A 19,187-nucleotide genomic window follows, 5' to 3' on the forward strand; every position below is an offset into this window, starting at 1 on the left:
ATTCAATTTTAGCCTTTGAGTAATTGGCACTAATTTGAAAGCCTTCTGCTCATTGAAGTGAATAGTAAATACATGATATGTGCAAGCTCATTTATATTCTTTTATCCAAAAGAAATTCATTGCAAATAAAAGAGTGTTAATGATTGTTCTCTATAAATTTAAAGTTAGGAAGAGAGTTAGGAAGTGTATAGCACTAAACTATATGCCTCATGCTGCTCAGTCACATGCTCCGGATCTTTCCAATGTGCCAATGTGCAAATTAGTGGTTGTGTTATTAGCTTTCGGTCATGCAAACATTTTCAGGATGCTAATGGCAGTCGGTTCCTTGAGGCTCACAAGTGCCTGAAAGCCTGAATGGATGGAAACAAATCTGACTGAGGTTGTGTTGGAGAAACAGAGTATGGTATAAACAGGCAGCTATGCCCTGACGAGGAACCTATCTCTCCCAGGCACGACTCCTCACGCACAAAGGAAACTCAGAGCTGTCAGCAACAACTCAGTGTAGATTGCACGGCATGAGGATTACGGGATACATTCGGCTAAAACCTTCACCGGGTGCAAAATAAACAACACTAGTAAAGGAGCTTATACTGCAGACTCCACCAGCTATATCCTGATGTGTGCAAAGTGGAGGTTTTCACACTGAACAGATTTGGAGAGTTCATAAACCGTCTCTGATGACAACGCAGTTCTTTTAAAGAACTCAACAATTATTCAGCCACAGAGAGCCTAATTTCATATGAATTAAAAAAAAAAAGATTTAAATGTCTGAAAGGATTTTGGGTTTCTCTGTAATGATTTCTAATCCTCCCAGGATTCAGATCTAAATATCATTACCTGCTTTGATTGCGGTTTCGTAGCAATATGCTCTAAGACATATAACTGAATAAAAAGCCAGCAGTTTAAGTTCTTTTAGTGTTAATTTGCTTAAGTGTGTAATACACTAGCACAGAACAGAAAATTTAGAACAGCTACTATTCCTAAAGTATAAGGAGGATGAAAATCTTAGCTTCACCAGATCTCACAGTATAATACAGCAAAAAATAAAAAACACTATAATAAACAACACTTCTGAATAAAAACACCATGAAAACTGGTTTCTGTGAAGTCACCCAACCCACTCTCACTTTCCAACCCAATTTTACAGTTGATGTGGTAGTGTATGAGACAACATGAAGCTAAAAATGTAACATTTATCTTCCAAAACAAACCTCACCACAGTGGAAAAATTTCCACAGCAGGCACCCAAATGATCCACAGCCATAAGTGACCACCCCACGACATACACACACAATTTTGTTTCTATTCGTTCAGTCATGGCAATTTGTCATCAGGGACTTCATTCTGTAGCTCAGCCTTCAGATAAGCAGACTGTCTTTGAGACAGCTCAAGCAGACACAATATCCTCAAAGATGAGCTCAGCTGCAATGAACTATAGTGTCCTGTCAGTTTCACAAACATTCAATTGAAAGCTTTCCCTCGGCAAATATTCGTCTATTTTCCTATTTGTTTTAGAATGTCGAGTGCTGTAAATTTAGGAGGAAATTCGATTAATGAAACAGGTGAATAATGTACAATGCCTTAATGGAATTGAAGAGCGACTGTCTCTTAGCGAGTACTTAGGTTCAAATATCCACTCAACTAATGAGTCCAGCCAGAGAGCATCAGCTGCGCTCTGCTGCCATACTGACCTAGGTATAAAAGACACTCGCCCCCTTTTCTTTTGCCTTCCAATTTCTGTTCCCTAACCTAATGAACTCCCCACCCTTAAGACGAAAGCTTCTACAGCGAAAAAGAATCAAACTTCTTCTGATTGCCGGTTAGCATTCTCTTAAAGTTGAATCTGCTTTGCATCCTGCCTTCAAGCTGGCACCGATGTGATGTGACAAAGCAGCCAGAAGTCATTAATTTTCATCGAGAGTTGGCAATTAACAGCAACAGGAGGTGTAGCAGCTGTTGGCAAAGTGAAGTTGAAGGGCTGGGTGATCCAATAAAGTTTGGCTTTATGCAAATGAGACAACACAGTGTGACCAGTACTAATAATAATGATAACAGTAGAATTTGTAGTGTTTTTTTCCCCACCATGAAGTACAATCTTTTATCTTTTTTGTCAGTTTTTTATTTGCAGGCAAAATGCAAAAGAAATTGATTGTTGTGAATTACTGCTTCACATATGTATGATGATTGCTTATTGGCTTAATGGAGGCACATTATCATTGGTCTCCTTTCGGTCCTCCGTCTTCCTCTCCAGACCAAAGACACATCTCTATATTTTTCACAGTGTGTGAATGGGTGTATGTATGTGTGTGTGTGTGTGTGTGTGTGTGTGTGTGTGTGTACGTGTGTGTGCTTGTGTGTGCCCTGTGCTGGGTTGGCACCTGATCCACGTGTCTCCCGGGATAAGCTCCAGGTTCAACAATACAGTAAATGTATGGATATATTTATAAATTCACAAATTTTCCATTTGTTTTAAATTTAAATGCAGGCTAATACCTGATAGTGAGTGCCAACTCTCCACAAGCCACATGATGTGCTTTAAGACAATTTGTGTCCTGTGTTCTCATATAATCCATGTCATGGAAGCCAGTATCACATTCACAGCATATAATAAATATAATTATGTCATTTTTTTATCTCATGTCTGGAGAAACACTTTAGTGATCCTGGATGATCTTTCTTAGCATAGTACAAAGCCTGGTTTGTAAAGCTTTAAAAAAATTCATCTAGCCATGTAAAATGCTGAGTAGTATGATTTCAAATATTAAAAAATATCTTGGCAGAATATTTTGACTGAATAAGCTGGATGTTGCGACCGTATAGTAAAACCATGGCAACCAGCAGTAAACTCAAGTCAAGAAAAGATTAATGCTGTCTGTCTAATTCAATTCCTGCTTATTCTTAACTTAAAGCAATGACCCACACTGCATTGTTCATAAGGCTACATTTTACATTTTAAAGAAACATTAATTTCTCTCCCATGATCATTAATGAAAGGATAATAATCTTTTAATAATCTAGTCTTTTCTATGTTTTTTAATTAATGATTGAAACAGCCTTAACTGATAACTGTACCGTTATAGTTTTTAAAGTAATTAAACCTAAACTGTGAAACATGTACTTAAATATCCAAATATGTTATATAATATATAATATCTCTTCACTAATAAGTGAAGAAATAAGTGAAAGAACAATGAATGAAACAATGAACATCAGACAATTGCTTTTTCAATATGTATAATATACAATATTTAACATAGCTCTGAAGGCCACTTCAAATATCTGTCAGGGAAAATGCACTGGAAATAAAATTAGTTTATATATATATATATATATATATATATATATATATATATATATATATATATATATATATATATATATTCCCCAGGAATAGCAAAATTGTGTGTGTGTGTGTGTGTGTGTATATGTGTGTGTGTATATATATATATATATATATATATATATATATATATATATATATATATATATATATATATATATATATATACACACACACACACACACACACACAATTTTGCTATTCCTGGGGCGTGACCGTGAAACATAGTCAGTACATCAGTCATCAGTCAATGCAGGAATGGCAGTAAATCAAAGAATAAAAATATATTATTAATATACTTAAATTCTGTGAGTACAATCCCAAACTATAAATGGCTGTAGGGTAGATTATAGAGTATTTCAAGTAAATACTCATTAGAGTGACTCGTTAGGGATTTAATACGGCTTTAACACTCAGGGGGCCTTCAGAAACAGCTTTATCTGCTGAGAACAGAGCCCCCCTCTAACCAGCCCTGCAAATCCCAGTTCTTTTTCTTCACTCCTCTCGATGCGATTAGGGCCACCGCCGTAGTGACCATAACCAGACAGCACTCTACTTTGGAGGTTTCTTGTGTTCTGTCCATACAGAAGCCAGTTACTATGTAACAGCCCCACATGTGAGATGATCCTACACAATTTGACATTTTTTACTGACTCAAGCAAGGAGAAATAATTGAGTCCATGGGGTGGAGGAAGTCAAATCTTTTCAAGTTGAAACCGCGCAATTTCGGTTGTCGTCCAGGGTCAAATCAAAGGAATAGTGGTTTTAGCAACTGATCCTGATGGGAGACAGAAGTCTGTGGCTGAGCCAGTTGAGAGAATAGTATGTGTGTGTATGTGTGTCTCTGTGCATTTCTATGAGAACTTGAAGGCATCATTGTCCTCAGTGCCAGATTAAACCGTTTCAAAACGAGGTGACATGGCCTGTTCCCTGAAAGAACTTCGGCTCTAATCAAGGCTGCCTTCAAGGCTCACTGAGGGCTGTTCCGCAGCACAATCAAACAACTCGCACGAGTACTCACAAGCCAAACTGTAACACAACACCGGCAGCAGCCCTGCCTCTGATTAAGACTCATTACGCCATTCCATATAATGACTAGGATGCGTTGATACCACATGTACATAGAATCCCCATGTGCAAGGCCTGAGACAGTAAAAAATCTGAGAGAACACATTGAAATCCATTTAATAAAGATTTAGAAAGCAGGCAGTTAAAGACTAACTATATGTAATAGAGAAAATCAGTAATTCAGCAGCTGTTTTCCTGTGTGTTGTCATGAATGTCTTATGTTCAAAGGAAATCTTTTGTTGCGCTGACACGATTCCTGTGAAATGGCTGACATCCTACTTGACTCTGCTATAAAACAGGGGAGTATTGAAGGGGAGGCCCTCACTGGGTTTATGGCTCTCTTGGGTTTGTCACTGGAGCCGCACTACTCAGTAGTAGGTCCAAAGGGAAAACCCTATTGAGCTTTACAAGGCATCCCTTTCAACCCCCACACAGACCAATACCAGTGTAACAGACTTCCACACACCAGTCAGGTGACACGGTCGTTTTGTGGCCAAAAATAATCACAAGTCGCATGTCTTATGATAAAGTTAGCCAGCAAATAGAACAGAGGATGAAGTACTGCTGTTTAGTGTGTTAGACAATCGTCATACAGAAATGTATGAGTAATCTACTTTTCTTCATCATGAGTTAAAACTGATCTTCAGTAACACTGTCTGCACAAGACGATATGGTGTAAATCATACCTATTTCCAACTGTGCTAGATTGTTTTTACACACCACAAAAATGTCCATACCGAGTGTAATAAAACTTCTAAAAATCCTCAGAGGCAAATACATCTGAGAACGAGTGAATACTTTTAACAGCTGATTTATGACCTCTTATGTAAATGTTATTCAATATAGCCTTTAACTGCTCAGTGTAATGCTTTACAGAGAAATGACTCATCAGCATGGCCATTCTAATTAAGGGAAAGTCAAAAGAGTCAAGCATATTGTGTATCTTCATCATGTATACTCCAAAACGATTAAGCTTATTTACGGTGCAGCTGATTTGGCTATTTGAATCGGACTGTCAAACTTGAAATTAGAGCACATGATATTGATCTCCTGGGTTTCCTCTGATCATAGAATTTTGGATTTTTACATCTGATCCACAAAAACTATTGATCTCTGTTGAAGTAATGACCTACCAACATCTAGTTAAAGTGTGTTCTCTGAGACTGTGTGTGTATTGGGTTGCATTCGACATTAAAACTCATCAGTGGGGAACTTGCTCGGAACCAGATGCCACTCGAAGATTCTAGCCAACTTAAGAGAGGCTCTGCAGGGAACAATTTGTAGGAGATATTACTGTTCGTTAAATAAAACCATAAAAGAGGGCCATGAAGGCACTGAAGGCATTAATATCTCAACAGTAGTCACAAGGGAATTTTTAATAAACTCAATCTATATCCATTGCAGTTATAGAGCGTGCTGTGGCAGTTTAATCCTTTTAAATGCATCCTAATTTATGTGAAGTGACAAAAAGAAGAGTGTTAGAAATATTACGTGGCCAGGTTGATTGGCAGGTTTTGATCATTAGAAGTCATAACACCTTTTTAACCAAGCCCACTCAAAGCTGCTTTGGCTCACAACCACACAGCAAGTGAAAGAGCTGGCTGACAATGAACCTGCTTTACTTCCCTTCTCCTTCTCCCCTCTATATTGTTGCATGCCTATTTAATCATAAGTGTGACTATGTATGGCAAATGCTAATTATTTAAAAATGCATTAAACCTTAGCATAAATAAGGTTGAAGTTTGGGGGAAGATCAATAGACAGTATGTTAAAAACCCAGTAGGATTCAAGGGTACAAGATTAAAGAGAAATAATGACATTTCTTGTCACTGTTTCTAAGCAATAGACACACTCACATTCAGAGAATCAATATCAAGCTCCTGGAGCTCTTCTGACAGTGTCACTGTCCTTGTATGAAGGTGAGAATGTAGAGAGCATGGGACCTACAGGACAAGCCTTGCTTTGTGTTCCAACATGAATAACAGTTCAAGTGTTGCAAGCCAGAGAATAGAGAAAATAAAAGGAGGTCTTCACACTCAGATGGGCAAGTGGGTCACAGATAACTTGTTGAGGTACGATTCGCTCCCGCGGTCAGCAATAGGACTCTTTCTACAGAGACATTCTTTGAGGGGAACCTCTCCTCTTTGCGACTCCCCCCTTTTGGTGCCACCAACATGTGATCTTTTGTGAGACAGCCTTTGAAAAAGAACCCTAGTCAGGGCCACCAATTAGTCGATCCCCATCGGGTGGTAAGCTGCATAAATAGAGTAGCTACAACAGACCTGCACCTACAACATCGTCTATGATTTGCACAACCAACTCTGTGTTATCTGTCATGGTCTGGAGTCAGTACTGCTAAATGTACTGAATGAGAACAACAGCAAAGTGCATCCGCCAACAGCTTGCTAAGCAGCACACCGCAAGATAAATTTTACCTTGTTTTACCTTCATGAGATTCTTAATTGCGCAATGCACACTAACAAAACAGGAACTGTAAGCACAAAAGTGGAAATAAGTTCAGCTGACCCACATGCCACAGACTTACATGACTGCCTCTGTCATCTGGAGCATGAGAGCATTACGGTTGGATTTGCTCATCATCATCAACAACAACAACAACAACAACAACAACAAAAGTGTGTGAGCGTTGTATGACAATCAGCACCTAATTTTATATAGTGTTATTGAAGAGCAGCAACAAAAGAAAAAAAATGCATTTCCTTCAATACTACAGAGAACAACCAGGCTCAGTATTAGCTAACTAGGTGTTACATTTGTACTGTAACTCTTCACCTCTATAGCTTTACTGAGTGTTATATACATTGAAGGCTATGTATTGAAGTATATCAAAGCTGAATAGATTTGAGCTCGGCTATAGTATATTATATATTTGACTGCTGTTTATATAAAATTGTTAGATGATACATAAAATGACTCTGCAATGTACAGAATGTGTAGATATGTTCAAAATGGACTTTTGCCGAATTCTTGTGTGCACTGCATTATAGTTTGAATGATAATGCCTCATTTCATAATACTAGCTGATGCACTTTCATTCATGCAATTTTGAACAAATGTACTACACCATTAAATTCCCAGTCCACCCAGTTTACATTTGCAAGAAAACTGGCAACCTTTTGGCCACCATTACACAAATAACTGAGTTGATTCTACCAAGGTTTGGAATAATTCATTCAAACTTGTAATTCATATTTTCCCAAACACACTGTGTACAATTTTCCATTCAGACATCACCCACAGGTTACTTTACATAACAAGTAGATGTTTCACACATCACACTGAAACAATGTTTATCTCACTTTTTTCACTCCTGCATTTTTTAAATAAAATGTAAAAGGATCTTAGCACAAACGGTCACACACTCTTGCTGAGCTGGATCTTTCTGCTTTTAACTGCTTGCTGATTTTTAATGTGAGTTGAACCAGAATGGGGCCTTAACATGAGATTACTGCCTCTTAGTTGATGTTGTTTTTGAGTAAAATACAGGAAAATGGCATCCAGTTCAATTACTTGATGAAAACAGCAGTAAAGAAGAAACACTAAGTGGATGAATGCTACTGGGTTTCTTTGAAACATTAATGTCAAGTAAAAATCCTTCAAAAGACAAGTCAATCCTTTGTGTTTTTACAATAATGAAAAACATATGATGGTTTACGATCCAAGTTTCTCTGGCTATGCGCTTAAAAAGTCGTTTTTGGCTCAGCTGGTTGAGTAATTGAGATATACAGTGAAGCGTCAATCTAGAATTTGCAGGTGCCATGAAATGAAGGATGCAGAGAGCTTCCCATATGACTCACTTAAGCTGCCGGAAAGTTCAAACACGCAGTTGTCTGCCTCACAGTAAGAGACTGTTTGGTCTTCAACTTCAATGTTGCTTGACAGAGATTAATGACTCTAAGTTAGCAGAGTGAAAGAAGCTTAAAACAGCAAGACTCACTTGTAGTCCAAATAAGAGGAAATGTTTTAATCAGCAAGGTTCATGGAGGTCTTGATAACGATTAAGCTGCTGCCCAGACTAGACCAGTCTTCTGTATTTCCTGTGACCTCCAGGCTCTAACAAACACACGTCTAATCTGACGCTTACCTATTAAATGTCGTCTACATCAGCTTTTGCAACCCTCTTCAACTTTATAGTACATTCTACTCACCTATAAGTATAAGTTTATTTCATTAACAATCAATGAAATGTGTACAATTGTATTTGTGTAGTTATTAGGCCTAAAGTATTTTCTATGTCTGAACTTTCCACGGGGGGGCACGGTGGCTTAGTGGTTAGCACGTTCGGCTCACACCTCCAGGGTCAGGGTTCGATTCCCGCCTCCGCCTTGTGTGTGTGGAGTTTGCATGTTCTCCCCGTGCCTCGGGGGTTTCCTCCGGGTACTCCGGTTTCCTCCCCCGGTCCAAAGACATGCATGGTAGGTTGATTGGCATCTCTGGAAAAAATTGTCCCTAGTGTGTGATTGCGTGAGTGAATGAGCGTGTGTGTGTGTGTGTGTGTGTGTGTGTGTGCCCTGCGATGGGTTGGCACTCCGTCCAGGGTGTATCCTGCCTTGATGCCCAATGACGCCTGAGATAGGCACAGGCTCCCCGTGACCCGAGGTAGTTCGGATAAGCGGTAGAAGATGAATGAATGAATGAATGAATGAACTTTCCACCTAGCGCTTACTGCTTGTTTTTTGTTATTAAGGTTTGGATGATAAGTCTCATTCATTTAAAAAAACAATCAAATAGTAACTGTAATAAGTATAAAAATCAAACTAGCCACTTAACCATCTAATTCAGCTTTGTACAAACGCTTGCTAGTTCTCTGGGAACCCTGGAACTTGAACACACATTCTCGCGCTTTTTACTCACCAAGGCCATTTATTTCAACTCATTTATTCAATCTATATTAAAGCATATATATATATATATATATATATATATAAACACAACAATGAGAAATCCATTAGGAACTGCATTTTGCTCGCATATTTCAAATCTTTCTAGAGGAAGCATTTTGTCTGCTTTTCCTCTTTACTTGTTGACAATATTTCATTGCAAAGTAATAATTGTTCTTGACTTGCCATGCATTAAATAGACAAAGAGCAGCTCAAAATGAATCTAGCTCTTGTTATCCAAATAACCATGAGACAATGGCTTTTATATTAACTAGATATGGCAGCAAAGCAGACAGTCTCTCACTATAAAAAGCCTTCCTCGCTTCTCTCTCTTTCCCTCTTCTTTACTCTTTCTTTGTGAGGTCAATTAAGCCACCTAAATACTACACCCTGTCACATTCCATATGAGGCGGGGGACCACACATTGAATGACTACTTTCATTAAATCAGCTAGAAGAAACAGAGTTCAGCAACAATTACCATATGAAAACCACTGAATGTTTTACAAACTCGACAGGCCTCCCCTGGTCTCTGGCGGCCTTCATTCAGCTCACATTAGTACAGTAAACTCTTTGCTCATAGCCAGTGAGGAGAGCTCTGGGCCTCAGTATAACAGTGTCAGAGGACTCTGTCATCCCTTTTATGCCAAGGCAACTGTGACTTGGTCCCACCGGCAGAATAAAAATCCTTCTCTCCCAGCATTTTAAAATACTGCTTCGTTCTCAGTTTTATTAATACGGGAGTTTGGGATTGTATGATGGCTTTTATTCAGCCGCCTTCCTTTAAAATTCCATATAGAAAAAAATATGTATGATTGCAGTAGTGCAGTCTCTGTTAAAAGGATACAGGATGCTTCATAAGCGCTCGCTCGAGCTACTGCATTCAGTAGTTTGTTATTTATAAAAAAAAAAAAAAACACACACCTTTGACACTTTTTCATTGTAACTTTGAACAAATGTTTTAAACTCATGGTATCTTAAGTATGTAACTTAGTGAGCCAGCATTAATGTATTCAATGTTAGAGATTTAAGCACTTATGTACGTCGCTCTGGATAAGGGCGTCTGCCAAATGCTGTAAATGTAAATGTAAATGTAAATGTTATTTTGAGGCAAATCTTTTGGAATCCTTCTCACTCAAGGCTAAGGAAGAGTAATGATATTCACAGTAGTTCAACTAAAATTCAACAAAACTCCTGAATAATCAGAATAATGTTTACACTTCAATTTGACAGTTGGAAAGCACAATACAAATGAATCAGTACAAAGTATGAATTCATACTATAGCACAGTATAATTCATAGTATAAGGTCGGTATTGAATACTTTGTCATTTCTGATATAACAAAGGTAACACAAATGATGTAATGATGTATAACAATTCAACAGAAATACAAATTCATTTAGTTGGTTTAAATATTTTTAAAATGCTTACAGTCTTTGGTATTTCCAGACTTCCAATATGCCATGAAACCTCTAAAGGTGCTCATTAGGTCCCTAGCACAACACCTGACCAGAAAAACCCAAGAAATCTGATCAGCCCAAGGTTCCTGAATCAGACACCCACTGGTTGAAGGGGACACTGGACCTTTCACACATGCTCAAGCGTCATATGATCTGTTAAAGCAGCATTAAGATGCCAGACTTGCAACTGATGCCACATCCCACCCAGCATGGCACGCAAGTAAAGTCAAGCAGCTGTCCAGCTATTGTGTGTGTGCCTTATGTTTCTACCACTCTGACATCTTGAAAGTATTGTGGCATTGCTATGTAAAGAAAAACGTCCAAGCTTTAAAGCAGGGGCATTTAACTAAAAAAATGTAAAAAGTCAATTTTATCGTCAAATTTCTTGCTTAAATAACAAACATGACTGAATGGCAACAACAGTTAACTTCTAGCTCCTATAACTGTGATTTATTTAATGACTATAAGTAAGACAGTTTGAAGTGGTTTTGTTTTTTTATTCATAGTGACGCTTCACAATTTGCACTTTTGAGCAGCAGCACGATCTCAAAAGACATGTGTTTTGAATTCGATGCACATACTTCTGTAACAATTCTGTTTTTGTTGTCTGCTTTAAAAAAAGGCCATAATCGGACTAGACAGAGTAAACAAAATGAAAAATATGTGAATATCTGAATAACTCTCCCATTCCTGAGCTCTTGTCCGGTGAGCTTTCTTCAGTCAAATAATTTACATAAAAAATTGCCACTTGCTTAAGTAGCAAAGAGGATTTGTTACTGAAGCCACTATAGTTCATGGTTTGAAACCTTGAATCGCTGAACTTTTTTTTACGGTACTTTTGTTGAGTCTGCTTCGGTATTTTTTCATGTTTTCAGTTCCATGTGCTGAAACACTTTGCTAGGTCACTATCTGAACCTTGGTCTGCCAGGTGATGACCTCTGTTTTCAAGGATTACAATAAAGCACTCTGCTCACTTATGGTGGCCATTTTCCAAAATAACCTTCCTGGCTATTTATTGAATACCAAGTGAGAAATGAGCTTTTAAATGGAAGCAAAACAGGACAAACAAAGTATTAATGGTTTCATTGATTTGAAACTCAGTTCACACTCAATAACCTCCAAAATGTAATACAATGCATCTGTGTGAATAAATAACCATCACCAATGGCTATAAAAAAAACATTCATAGTCAGCTTAAGAAGATCAATACACCCAAGCCACAGAGTCTGCTTCAGCTTCAGTCCAGGCAGCCAGAAGGAAGGAGGACAGAGGAGCTGCACAGGGCAACAGCCTACTAATGGCATATTACAAACTGTGGAGAAAATGCAACCCATTACTGAATAGCCATGGTCGTTATTTAGGTAAAGACATGGCTACAACCGTCAGTGAAGCCTGACAGATCAGACATGAGTAATGAAGTAGAGGAGCTTCATGCCTAATTTCACTCAGACTGCACTGTCAAACTAGCAATAAAATCTCTCCCGGTGTGACATCAATTCACTCTAATGGGGTGCTGTGCATCTTCCTCCTGATTTGAATGAAGGCACATAATAGAGCTTGTATTTATGCCTGTGTTACTGACAAATTTGTCTGATGGTCAAAACAAGCATTGTAATGAAAATCTGACATGTGGCAAGCTGACAAGTTAAAGTAGCTGTTGTGCCAATCAAAGAAGTTTACTACAACATAGCAACACTGCAAAGCCTTCTGTGAAATCAATGTTTCACACCAAAACTTGTGCCTTTGCCACACTAAATTTGCAACTAACTTGGCATAGGTTGTAGATGACGTCAAAGAAAAGAGGCTGCCTCATGGCCCCAGTGTTCAGCCCAAATGAGCCATCTTACTGGTTTGGGTGCAGGATACAATGTTTGTTTTAGATACGCTCATGAACATGAAACATGCAGTGGACAAGTGCACCTCCATACTGGGGGAGGGATAAAAATCCATTTGGCCCTGAGGGACAAAGATCAAAGTGAGACGAAAAGGAAATGCTTTGGCAATAATACACCTGGATCTCTCAAGCTCTCTTATATAGGTCAGTTGTTACACAGGAGCAATGCATCTGGATAGCATTTCATTCCTCTCTATCCAGTTACCTTGCATTAGCTGATATATGCTATCCTGCAGTTGAAACAAGCCTAGAGAAACTCAAGACGAAGAAGTTGTTTCTTGCTTCTCCTATCAGCGATAACACTGAAAAGAAGACAAGTGGTTTGAACTAGCTAAACAGTCTTATGTGTGTTATGAGTGGTATAAGGAAAGCAGAATCCTCCAAATATATTCATTTACACAACACAAACAAGGCACCAGCTATCTAAATAACACCGCTCGATGTTTCATTCAGTAGTGGTGACAAATTATTTCCATACACAGTGCCCAGCAAATCCAATTAGACCTCAAACATCTATCCCTTCGGTACGTTTGAAAGAAAAACTATGTATATTTGCTCTGGCTGTCATTCATCATAAACAGTGTTTATACAATGTTCTCTATATGCAAGGCAGACACCCAAGATTATTAAATAAATGCAAAAGAAAAATAAACATGAAATTGTCCAACAAAGATCAACTTGTTTTAAATTTTTTACGTGTGGTTCCTATTGCGGCAGAGGAAGGAAACAATGTTAGGGCTGTTGAGCAGGTCCTCTGAGAGTGATGATAAGTGTGCCTGCCTCGTTTCTCAACGCTGGGATGATGGACATGCAGGGGCTAAACACTGGAGGCCTTGTGGTTGTGCTTATGTTACCAGGCACACGACGCCACATGGCTGCAATTTGTTCATTAGATATGTAATAAATGTACACAAAGGACCTTTATTGTTAAACTTTGCTCAGAAAGTTAAAACCACCCCAGGGCTGGTTTTAGCATGTGCTCAGTTAGCCAGCTCCAAAATCTGGAACACCTTAAGAGTCAAACTTTAATGCTATTCACCCAAAACTATTAGCTAGTAATTCTGTAGGCTATTTATGTCCTGTAAGTTATTTACATACAGTTATCTCTCAGAAAAAATAATCATTTCAAATAAACGTCTTAGTTGTTGAAAGTTGAGAAGAATAATATGCAAAGACAGCTATTAAAATTTGATGACCAAATCTGCTTGAACAGTTACAGCAGATGTCCTTTAATGTGATGCAATGGCTTAAAAAACCTGACAATCCTCCAGAAGCCACATCGTTCTTTCCAACTCCACCTGCTGAAAGCAGAGGGTGATGTAACACAACTGTAGAACTTCAAAACCACCAGGAAATCTCCAACAGCCCAGAGGAAAAAAAAAACACCACAGCCCTTATTTTGTAACTGCTATGGGTGGCCCATCCAAGAAAGGTCATAGATATGAGAAGCAGAGAGGAAATCATGCTGGCTTGGACTGCAGCCCAACAGTCTTGACAATGACAAGGTTCTTTATTCAGAACCAAAGCCACATGAAAGGCACAGGAGAAAGACTCATGATTACAGTGCTTCTGTCTCTGCATGTTCTGTGCCCTAAAATACGCCCTAGAAAAGCAACATGATGAGGAGTTTCAGCGGTGGCAGGACCGTTAAAACGAGGCAAGGACACCCCTGGGTTACAACTGATGCTTTTATGCCAGAATTAGCAATTCATTTTGCCTTTGAATTTGAGAATCATAAACTGATGTAGTGTATAACAGGTATTTGGCTGAAACAAGAGTATCACACAGAGTATAAACAATTACTATGACAACCTTATCCGCTGAAAAATGGTGCATGCTTAGCTCCAGATGTTGCACTGTATAGCTTTAATTATTTACTATTTACACTTCAGCCTCTCATGTCTAATCAGCAGGCTCAGTTCAACACATCTCTGAAAAGTTATGCAGACTGCGTATTAAGAAAAGGAGATATAAGCCTCATCATCCTGTCAGAGAGATTTAGAAAAAGAAAAAAGAAAAGCCTTTCAGCGCCATGAAAGTATTTTCATTTTCTCTACACCATAGAATAATCTCTTTAACTAAAATGTCCCAAAGACTGAGCTGATCTAACCAGCAATTTGTGTCACACTTTGAGATAGAGATTTTCAATACACAACTATTAATTCAAACAATGGTATCATCAGTCTCTTATCTGATTTTTGCAAAGCAGTTTCATTTGCACCTATCAACACTATGGATGGGTCATTTCCATTCAGGGCCTTGGCATGATTCAAAACTTAGCACCCTCTCTGTGTCTTCACTATTGCATCCCCAATATTTCATTCAGCCTATCTGTGGCATGCATGCACAATAAGTCTCTGCTTAATGCCAGTACAGGCCATAGGGGCCCCTTTAAGCATACTCTTTCCTTGAGAGGCTGTTTGGAATTGCTGGCCCCTGCCATCTCCCCTCCAGCCCCGGCGCCGTCTCAGGCCCTGAAACTATGGCAACAGAATAAGAAGGCGCTCTCCATGATTAATAGATGAGCAAAGCCGTGCCAGTCACACTGGGTCTGGGGATGGGACAGATGTACATGCTGTCCTCGGCGTCACAAACCACCAAGGCATGTGAAAACCTGGTGGAACGCGCAACCATGGATCACCAGTGAAAATCTCAGAATATGCCACACACTCTTGCATAAACAACAGCATCTAATCAATCCTGGCAAAGCATCAGTACAAACAAGGAAATAAAAACAAAGCCTGATGCTATCAGTTATCCATGGCTGTGTTCTACCTCAGTGCCATTTAATACAAAGATATTTTCTTACCAATTGACATCTCGCCAAGAAAACAAGTAAATTGAGCTGTAATAAATCAGCCCTTTACATGATGTTCATATGATAGCAAACGTGTAGGTGTTGAAGGAGGAAAAGATACTTTTATTTTTATAGAAGCAGCAATCGTTCCGAAGCACACAGCAATAAAAAGGTTAATAAATTAATAAATGTCAGATGGCTGTATGACTCCACTGTGGAACTAATGGCATAAAGAAAATATTGATTGAAACACTAAGGACTATAACCTGGACACAGGAATTAGAATCATTACTCAGAAGTAAATGAAATCATTGAGGATATTAAGATTCAAGAATGTGCCTTTTAAAATTTTTTACATTTTGAAATTGTCTTTGGACATCATTTTAGATCATTTTCTTGTGCCAGCTCTATTTCAAAAAACAATATAAACATTAATGAGCAAGAAAATCACCAGGTCCAAAAAAAACCATAGGCAGAATGAGAGTGAGTGGGTTGGTATGATATAATCATGCTAGAACTATATTTATAAGTCAATTCAGGAGTATGTATAAAGAATACGGAGGAAGAAAAATAATTATTTCTGGTCATGACAACGTTATTATCACTGTAGGCACACAGTGAAAAATATACTTGAACTAAAATAAAACATTTGAACATCAATATTCAAACAGATCATTTACAGGCAAAAACATCAGCAACCTTGTTTAGGCAGCATATAACAAAATCTGAATCTGCCCCAGTTATAAGGAAACTCCGCCCTACTATCACCTCTCCTAGATGTGTTCATTAATAATAAATGATCATGAAATCACATGACATCCACCATGAACGTAACACATCGAGTGTGTATTATAATTGAGTTGAAATCATAAACCCACATCAATTATTCAAGCAGAGCAAATCTACCTGTTCTTGACAATGAAAATCTAAACACGGCACACTACAAGCGATTCAAGCCCACCGGTGTGACAAATCCACATCAGTCACACACAATGGAGCCTTCACTGCCATTGTTGAAGTGTGAAGACCAAATGCCTCCCAGTGCGTTACAGCTTGTAAAAATACATTTTCTTTGCTACCTTGTGAAATTTGCTGGAGTATTGTATCAATTGGAAAAGGCGATTGCAGAAATTTAGAAGCACAAAAATGACGCTAAATATAAAAAAAAATGTGGAACATAAGATTTTCTCGATTTTTTCTATTTCACTGATTTTGCAGATCGATATAAAAAATTACTTCAGATATAATTTCTACTCCCATGCTTATTATTGTCCCTCACGACACATCCCTTTTCACGCTATTTGAAAGGCTGAGCCTGGTCACATGTGCTGCATGCTCACAGAGCATCATAAGATTGAGTTCACACAGTATGCCCTTTTCATACTTGCAGTATAACCATGTTGGTAGGTGGAGATGCTGAATGCCATCTGGCAAGCTGATAGGTGGGATGCATCATCACTGCAGGTTATGACCAAGAACCTGCCTTCCCCCCCAAAAAAAAAATTCTAGGCCCCAAAACAAATCAATAGTACAGATTGTGAAGTGCTGTGCTTCAATGAAATACACACTCAGCAGCAAGCACAAACACAGGGATGAACATGAACCACTCAATCTAATATCTGCAATTAAAGACTCTAAATACAGCCCATGTGGTGTAGTTATTTTAAAAAGAAAATTAATCACTCTCTTTATAAGTAAACAGAAAACAATATATATAACAATAAACTGCATCCATCCACACTGATGATCTGTGCATGTAAGCTAATCTCAGCCGAGTGTCAGTACGAGCTTCTCTTATTTATGGTTGAACAGACACAGGAGACTTACCAACAACACACAGGGATTATTAGACAGATGTAACTGCCCCAGGAAAAAAAAAAGAAATTCAGTCAGAAATTATAAATTAGAACCAACCTCAAAAATAATGAAGACTTCTTGAAGTCACATAAATATAAAGTAGTCTTCAAATATAGGTATGATCCAAGGGAGAGTTTTTCATCAGAGAAACAGCAGACAGTGATCTTAACAATTAAAAAAGCATTAATATCAGAAGAGAGCAATGAGACATCGTGAGAGTGAATCATGAGAGATTGAGCAGTTTGAATCAGCTTTGTCATTCTGTTCGCTGACTAGAAACAGCTGCTCTGTATTGTTGGATGCAGAGAGAAACGTTTGCAGACACAGCTGACACAGTCACACCCTAGTGACCTTAAGGGTCAAGAGCAAGGGATCTAAAGTGATGGGGTTTTCACATTTCTTCCAGGCCACCTAGACACATTCTTGTCCTTTTTTAGCACAGAAGCTCACATAGAAACCAAAATGGTCTCACACTCACAAATTTCTAATTATCAAATCGCATGTAAAGATATAAAAGGTTGAGTTTAGAAGCAATCATACCTTTACTTACCACTTGAGCAAAATCGAACCGCATCACCATCGTTTGTTCAAATTCATGCTAATTTCTCACGAGACCAGTTTGGGCAGATCTCTGCTGTCCAATGATCCAACAAAGCAGAGTTAACTCTTAATTAACTCGTAGTGAAATTATATTCTACACGTAATTCCACACTTTGGGGTTTGTGTCCAAACCTTTTGTTTTGTTTTTAAAAAAATTAGGAAGCAACATTTGTGGTCACAAAACTATCACTATTCAAGAGCCTCTTTACAGTAGTGTAGCTAAATATAGACTGAAGGGCTGAAGCCTGTTTGTATAGAATAAAATAGAGCATATTTACCAGGCTGCTATAATGAACACTGGTTAACGGATGGAAAGCACTAAAGAGATGATGAGACTGATTTCTTATTCATCGGATATCTTATTGATAAATAAAACTCTTTGCTTTCGGAGAAACAAGTGCCATTTCTACGAGAAACAAAGAAAACACCATGTTGCTTTAATAACATCTTGAGCTCTCGTGTATAGTCTTCACATCATTTTTTGCTAAGCTCTTTAGTTATTAGAAATTTGGGGGCAAAATTCTAGAATAGGATTAAAATCATATAGGTTCATACTGTGAGATCTGGGATATCTGTCGTGTCCATCTGTCTTGTGTTTTCAGTGTTATAACACCCCCTACACATGCATACTAACTCAAGGTGTTATAGAAGAGGAATCACTTTACTCTATTATTGACTATTATGGTCAATTTGACTTATTACGTAATAAATTAGCATAGAAGTTTTACAGGAGTGACGTCAGCAGAGGCTATAGCTCGCAATAGAAGCGCACTTGTGTCTAATCTGCCACACACACAAAGCCAACTTAACACCAAAGCAAGTTTTTTTTTATTGAATGAGCCGTTTGATCACATCGTGCCATTGATGATTCCGATCCGATTCGTGAATCAAAATTCATAAAGCAAAAGGATTTAATACGTACAACGTGAGCTACTTTTTCCCCGCCAGTCGCTTTAATAAGGTTAACCGTACCGTGTAGAGACGCGCTCCTTCTTCACACGGGAAAATCCATTGGAAATCCGTCTAGTGTAGAAAGAGTCCGCGAAGACAAACTGAAACTGAACAAAGAAAAGCTCCAAAAACTAACAGCGAATCGGTCCGGACCATCCGCGGTGCCACCAGCAAATCGGCTGCTCATCCTATTTGGGAGATGAAGCCTCCTTCACTAGCGCGCGCGCGCACATGCACGCACACACACACACACACACACACACACACACTTACACGCACGCGCGCACACACACACGCACGCACGCACGCACACACACAC

At 38.5% G+C, this 19,187-nt stretch overlaps 1 protein-coding gene across 3 annotated transcripts in view; it reads right to left on the reverse strand.

The window, feature by feature from the left end:
* sema6a (sema domain, transmembrane domain (TM), and cytoplasmic domain, (semaphorin) 6A) overlaps nucleotides 1-19,093 on the reverse strand; it is a 68,966-nt gene extending 49,873 nt beyond the window's left edge. For all 3 annotated transcript variants that reach the window (XM_060880968.1, XM_060880967.1, XM_060880966.1), the window contains exon 1: nucleotides 18,890-19,093. The gene's annotated coding sequence lies outside the window, so the exon portion shown is untranslated. The remainder of the gene's footprint in view (nucleotides 1-18,889) is intronic.
* Between the last annotated feature and the right edge of the window lie 94 nt (nucleotides 19,094-19,187).

The sequence above is a fragment of the Tachysurus vachellii genome, chromosome 11, assembly GCF_030014155.1.
Source record: "Tachysurus vachellii isolate PV-2020 chromosome 11, HZAU_Pvac_v1, whole genome shotgun sequence".
NCBI lineage: Eukaryota > Metazoa > Chordata > Actinopteri > Siluriformes > Bagridae > Tachysurus > Tachysurus vachellii.